Source organism: Podarcis muralis, chromosome 1 (genome assembly GCF_964188315.1).
Source record: "Podarcis muralis chromosome 1, rPodMur119.hap1.1, whole genome shotgun sequence".
Classification (NCBI taxonomy): Eukaryota; Metazoa; Chordata; class Lepidosauria; order Squamata; family Lacertidae; genus Podarcis; species Podarcis muralis.
This window is the reverse complement of record NC_135655.1, coordinates 64,797,515-64,804,829: the sequence shown is the minus strand read 5'-3', so window position 1 is coordinate 64,804,829 and position 7,315 is coordinate 64,797,515. Positions and strand designations below refer to the sequence as shown.

The following is a 7,315-nucleotide window of genomic DNA, read 5'->3' as shown; positions in this document are numbered from 1 at the left end:
AATAAAATACAAGAGGGAGACATTACACATACCTTTGTAAATCAAGAAGATCTTTAATAAAAATACATTAAAAAAACCACAGGAAAACTTAGTCTAATATAAACCTACAAGGTACATGAACCTACACCTGTAGGAACACCTGTGCTCAAGCATCAGGAAAAGGTGTGAAGCACTGAAAAATGGCATAAGTCAAAATTATATAAAACTGGCCTAACAACCGGACTACCTAGCCAATCAGAAGCTCAGCTAGATAGAACCTTCCAGGATTTGGGAGTACACATTCTCACAGGTTCATAGTTGCTGTTAATTAAGCAGGCGGCCATACTGACCTTGAGCTACCAGCCACCAGGAGATAGCACAGGTGCGCTCAGCCCATGATCTCATCCTCATTAGTTAGAGCCGAATTTCTTAACAGAAACCTATTCCTCTGATGCTCATGGCTGGAATAAATCAAACTTTAGTTGTGATGTGGCCTAAGCAAAAGACAGGCTTTTCTTCACGGGGCAGGGGGATTATTATTTTTTTATTCTTCTAACTATTGGATTCTGGTGTTTATAATAATACACCCAGAGCCTGGAGTAATTCTAAACAGTTAAAATTATATTCCTTACATCAGTACAGAACTCAGACTATGTGGACCCTTCTGATAATTGAATTATACACCTGAGACAGAGTATCCGCCCTGAAACCTCTGGCTATAGGACGGAATATAAATTCTAATAATAATAATAATAATAATAATAATAATAATAATAATAATAATGCAGTATGTTTCAGATAGCTTCTACGAAACACAATGGGTTTCACTTTAAATCCCTGTGGAGATTGCAAACTTTACCCACACATGCAGGCAAAATGTGATTCAGCCTGATGCCATTATCAGGCAAAGAAGTACAGCTGAGCTGACCAGGAGCTTGTAATTCCAATTTTGGCCTCCAGAAGGTGAAATAGTTTCAGGAGACATTTACCCTCATTTAGCTAGCTTGGGGTGGGGTCAGGTCTGAGACTGCCCCACCTTGCTGAAGGCTTCAGATCAGCAACTCAAGAGTTTTAGTTCTCTCCTCAGTGTACATTGTGAGGAGAATGCAGGAAGTGTCTAAGAGTATGTACAATATTTGCTTCTTTATCCTGCCGCTTTCTGCTTTGACTTAAGCGCGGCTTCTCTTTCCTTTGTGTTGGGGTAGGTTATGGAATTCTACTTTTAGTATACTCGGTTTAATCTAGGCACTTTGTTGCTTTGTTGGGAGAAGGGGTGTGTGTGTCGTGCCTCTGTTAGCTGTGTTCTTTCCCTCACAGCCTTCTTGACAAATAACACTTCGCCTCAGCAAAACCCCACTGGTATCGAGTACTATAAATGGGGTCTAGGCAACTCCCCCTTCTTCCTCCGCTTAACAGAGATGTAAGGCAAAGATTCCAATGTCAGAATTTTCCTTATCCCTCCCTCTAGTACGTACTTTGCCAACCTGGCGCCCTCCATCTGCTTTGGACTACAACTCCCATCAGCCCCGACCAGCATGCTGCTCTCTTATTTTTCTCTCGTCCCACCCCCGCTGTCTCTGGGGGAGTGATTGTTTCAGACTTTTTAGTACTGTATAAGTTTGACAGTTTTACTAGCCTCAGAGGAAACCCTTCTGGCAATATGCATACTTACTATTTGAGGGAAATCTTTAATAGCTTGCTCTGAGTAGCTCTTTAAAACGAGGAAAACACATCAATAATACAATACTGTTTGTCCCTCAGGGCTTTAGGGCCTACACCTTTCTAGTTTTTAGTGGGAAGATTACATTTTGTGAATTTTCTGGCTTATCTTATTCCCCGCCCCCCATGGCATTCCATGCTGTTTAATTTAGGTCATAACCATTTCTGAGTTCTGTTAATAAATGTAAAACAGAAGAGTTGTGCAGTTCATAACAATGGCCACTGGATGACAGCATAATATTTAAGACAAGCCAGTGCTATACAGTATTCTCCTGTAGAGAACTGTAAAGTGATCACATTTTGTCAAAAATGCCTCCTATTGCTGAGGAAGAGAATATAAGTAAGAGAAAGCAAGAATTGCTTCTCCAAACTTGTTTTTAATATCTTCCTTGATTCCCAGGAGAGGACTCCTGGGAAAATGCTCTCTGAATGATATTAGCAAGAAATCTGCATTCTAGTAATCTCTAGAAGTTTGTAAAACTAGAAATCATCTTCCTAGAATTATGCAGTTGCTTTGCTAGTGACCTCAAATAATGGAGGAAGCTGATATTGTAAAATGGGTTGAAGAACAGAAATGGTATTCTATGTATGTCCAAGATATTTCAAATACATATAAAGTGTAATTGTAACAAACCCATGTTTGAAAACATGTGCATAATCTGGTACAATTGTTAGAGAACCAGGTTTGGCTGACTAGATTGGAAGCCTGGTTTTCTCTGTGTAATGTATAAAATAACCCTTATAACTGATAACCAATTAAGAAAAAGTATTTGCTTTTATTTTATTTCACAATATTTATATGCCACTTACTAGTACAAAAGACCTCTAAAAGGTTTACAAGACAATATGAAATGTTAATTTTAAATAGCAATAAAGTATTAAAATCAATTTTCATAAACATTTTAAGAGATAAAATCATTAGTGTTAAACTGTAAAAAAAAAAGGCAAACAGAAAAGAAAAAAGTTAGGTAGAAATATAATGGACATAATCCAAAGGTGAAATGAGGAAAAAATGCTAGTTGAAATCTGCTACTGAGAACTGAGCCAACAGCAGCAGGTGATTCAGGAGAATCTGGCAACTGCCATTGTAAATGATGTTATCTGGTGTCTTGTATTTTCAGTAGAAGAGGAATTGATGATCTGTGACACAGGTTTGTTTATTTTAATTTTAAAAACTGATTAACACGTTCTCCTAAAAAAGCACTTGAGCAGAGTGCAGAGACATGTGACTCTTTGGCTAAAAGCCAGGAAAGCAGCAGCAATGGATAGCTTCAAGCTCCTCTTTAAGACTCATGAAGGATGGCACATATTGTAAACAAAAATGCCATAAATATGGCTCTCCTAAAGCCGAATCCAAGGAAGGATCCCATGGCAAACCGCATAGATAGATAGAGGGAGATTCCCTCTCCTTCTTGGAAACTTGACAAATATACTTCTTTTCTGTGGAAGGAATAGGCAACATAGCTATGCCTAGTGCTTGCTGTTTTATTACAAATCAAGCCTGAGCTTAAGGGACTGTATCTGTAAAAAAATAAAATGAAATAGCAGTTTATTGTGGTAAAAGACACCCACATAAATTCAAAATTAAAGCTTTAGTGTCCATAATACAAAGAAAATACAAACACATTTCTTAAAAATTTAACAGAAATTGGAGCTATTCAAAGAGAAGTTGATTATGATATAATCTGAACAGAACAATTTCCCAATTACTCTTTTAGATGCATTTCACTGCAGCATCCTTCTGGAACCGTTGTGATTCAGAGAGTTAACAACCAAAGTCGACAGGAAAAGTTGTGATGAAAACGATGATTGGTTCCTGAGTTTGGCCAATCCCTAAATTGCAATCCAGTGTTTGCCTAGAAATCAACATTAAATGTCATTAATGTAAATTGGTTCACATTCTTCCATCTTGAACATTTTCCTTGTTGACCCTTCTAATCTTGCTGGACGGAAGTTCCATGCTTTTCAGTCTGAAAGCACAGATCGTTGTTCAGTGATCAGAAGGGAGGGAAAGGGTGTCTGATGTCCATTTCCTCCTTTATATGCCAATTAGGAGCTTAAGCCACTTGCAGTAAAATTCTATACATGTCTGTTGAGAAGTAAGAACCATTACTTTAATGGGGGTTACTCCCAGATAAGTGAATATAGGGTTGCAACCTTAATTTGTTAGAAAAAGAACGTGGTGCAGGAGTGCTGGATGCCCTCAGCCTGCATAGTATCCTATGCTTAGGGGGGGAATTAATTAATGGAACCTGGTTTCTGTTTGTGGATTTCATTGGATTAGGATTCTAAACTTAAACGTTTTTTTCACTATTCTACCATAGAGTATGAAATATCAAACTCTTTCTTTCTCACAGTGTCAGTGCAAAAGTGCTGAATTTTGTTCTCAAATTCCAGGTAAGTACTTGCTACATTTCAATATTATAGTCTGAAATTTCTGTTGGCTGTTTATAATCTGGGTAACCTGGAGGCCAAACTAGCATAGAAAACATGTAAAAAGGATGAATGTGGATATAACACTTTCATTTGCTTAACGTAAGCAATTAGGACTGCAATGCATGGGCGTAATCAGGATTTTTGTTGGGAGGGGGTGTCAGGGCTTTTGTGGGGGGGAGGGCTTTGTTGGGGGGGGCAGAACCTCAGTTTGCTTATTCTTTGCTTTTTATTGATTTTTATTTATTGGAGGGGGGCAGCTGCCTCCCCTGCCCCCCTGGCCATGCCCATGCTGTGATGTGAAATTACACTATTCCCTCTTGGAGTGTGAGTTGTGGTAAACTGTTAGGCAGTCAGCAATGTTAATTACTTTTAAACTAACTAGGGTTTCCGCTTAATCCAGTATCTGAAATTATGGAAACTGGTTTCAGATCTTGAGTTCAATAGGCGCTTTGATTAGCTCTAATCATGGGTAATGTTGTTGCAGTTATTGCAGCTAATGGTAGTTAAATCTGGCAGAAGGAATCTCTGCTTCAGAAGGGCTTGCTCCACATTGCTTAAGCATAGTTTCATCTGCACCACTCAGACTATCCATCTATATTCAAATATACAAAATACAGAATACTAAAGCAAAGTAGATTAATAACTAGATTAGTAATATGAAATTTCAAATAAATTTACAGTATTTGACTGCCTATTACTGTCTGGAATCCACGGAATAGCTTCCTATGATTGAAATCCATATATCCCATATCTAGTACAGCTGAACAAATTCCAGATATTTGCTTTTGTTAATATGGTTAATTTGGTCATAATTGTTTCACTAATTGTTTGTAAGGAAAGTGACTATATTACACAGTATAATTCTTGGGTATGCTTATAATGTGCAATGTGTTTTTGATGCCATATTCTAAGAGCTGAACCTCCTCGCTGTTTTTCCATGAACACTTTTGCAAGGGCCAAAAAACCTCCCTTTTTGATTTGCATGCCTTGTGAAAATGTTAATATTGATGTAAATTGCCCTTGTGTGTCCTCAGTGGTGTCATTATGCAGTTTTATCTAATTAGTTTTGTTTCATTGTGACATCACCATGGTCAGGATCATCACATCACTAATCCAGGAAAGAGGAAGCAGCCTAGGAAAAAAATATACCAGTACCAAAGAAGTAGCAACTCAGTGAAACAGTACTGGTGACTGAACAGTTTGAAAAAAGCTAAATATGGGTGATATCTAAAGTATTTTAGAAGAGAAATTTATACCCCACAAAATTACTACTTTTAATCCAAAACCTGAAAGTAGATCTCATACAGTACAGCCATTATTGTTTGTGACCGTTTCCCAGTACAGTACCTCAGTTCATTTCAGTATTGCCATAGTATGACTAAATGCAGTCCCTTCTTGAACGTAGTCCTCTTTACAAAAAAAGGGAAGCTTTAAAAATATACATTTGACCTTGATGTGGATTAAAAACTTCTACATTACCTTAAAACCACTTTCTTTACAGCTACATGATGGGATTGGTGTCCAAAAATGTTCCTAATCCAATACATAATCTCCTTTATTATCTCACCACAGCATTTTATGTAGCTGGTTTTTCATGTAGCTGGACAAATTCATGGGGACAAGGCTATCAATGACCACTAGTCATGATGACTGCATATTACCTCAACTGTCAGAGTTAGTATGCTTCAGAATACCAGTTCCTGGGAATTGCAGGTGGCCTGTTGTCTAGCTTGCAAGCTTCCAATAGACATCTGTTTTTGGCCACTATGAGAGCATGATGCTGGACTAGATTGGACATTGGCTTGATCCAGCTTGTTTGTGTTGCATTCCTATGTTCCTATGATTCTGTCAGTGGTATCTGACATATCCAAGTAGAGAACATGATGCTGGACTAGATTGGACATTGGCTTGATCCAGCTTGTTTGTGTTGCATTCCTATGTTCCTATGATTCTGTCAGTGGTATCTGACATATCCAAGTAGTTAATTATTGGATTGGCATTGTATTGGCTTCAGATGATCAGTAAGGCATGATTGTCTTGCATTCAGAGAAAGGGGAAAGGAGTCTGTAAATGTTGGGCCATCCCTGAAGTACAGAACCACAAATTTTTCAGAGAAGATTCTCTCTAAAAAAATTATTTCAAAATTTTGAAGTTTCAAATAGTTTGATTTCTAATGCCAGCATGACTGTGCCACCAGGACTATGATATTGATACTGTTCACCTGTTGATCTCAAGATATGAGATCTGTTTTTATTTTTCTCCTGAACTGCCACCTCTGCCATATCTGCTCCAGAGGGTTAGGGTACCCTTTGGAATGGGTTGCATAAGGGACTGCAAAACCAGAGGAAATAAATGAAAATACCCTATTCCTCCACTGGATCAGTCAGCAACCCTGTGATTGGCTGTGTTTTCAGTTAACGTTTTCACCACCAGCCACACATCAATGCAGGTATAGCTTGAGTTATTCTCTTATTTGGCAGCCCTCTTATTTGACTAGAACAGAGCTATCCTAAAATTAGCAATGGCATTATGTGGGTAGCATTTGAAAATATTTTAGGATGAATGGCATTAATTTTCAATATATTCTTTAGTATTTAATAAAGATCTCTTAGATAAAATGAAATTGCAGCATGAGACATATAGGTAGCAACCATTTTAGGCGTGTCTGATATGTGTATGACTGCACACATGTGCATCACGCTGAACCTGGAAGTGAAAATGGCACAAGAACATTACAAAAAGGGGTGGAACAGGGTGTCTGCAGGCTTTTTCAATGGTGTTTCAAATATACATGATTTCATTAAAACGCGTGGTGCCTTGGAGCGTAACCCCCGCATAAACTGGGTTTGCTTCACTTATGTGCATGGGTATAACTATCTACATTTTATCTTCCCAATAGTTTCTTGTGTCTGTACTGATCCTGAAATTACGTTTAAGCAATCTGGACTAGCAGACTTGAAGTGAGAAAGAATTCTAAATGAATAGGGTTTGATTTCCTTTTCAAAAATAGTTTCTAGTATATACTAGCAATATATAAATATGCTCTGGCATTTTAAATGAGGAAGAACTAGGTACTGGTGCATCTGTTCTAGATAGAGAATGCAGAAGTGTGTTTTGTCACACAGCATAATAATGAAATAATATTTGTATGTCTGGGCCAAATTATGCTCAGAATGCAGGA

The 7,315-nt window shown here is 37.9% G+C and overlaps 1 protein-coding gene across 13 annotated transcripts in view; it reads left to right on the top strand.

Annotated features, from left to right (window-relative positions):
* Nucleotides 1–282: 282 nt before the first annotated feature.
* Nucleotides 283–7,315, top strand: part of CCDC73 (coiled-coil domain containing 73) — a 55,908-nt gene continuing 48,875 nt past the window's right edge. For 3 of the 13 annotated variants that reach the window (XM_028730234.2, XM_028730176.2, XM_028730129.2), the window contains exons 1-2: nt 290–361; nt 4,056–4,095. The gene's annotated coding sequence lies outside the window, so the exon portion shown is untranslated. Of the gene's footprint in view, nt 362–985; nt 1,103–2,778; nt 2,850–4,055; nt 4,096–7,315 lie in introns of those variants that run through there. The other 10 variants (XM_028730245.2, XM_028730154.2, XM_028730120.2 and 7 more) reach the window with 6 other exon arrangements.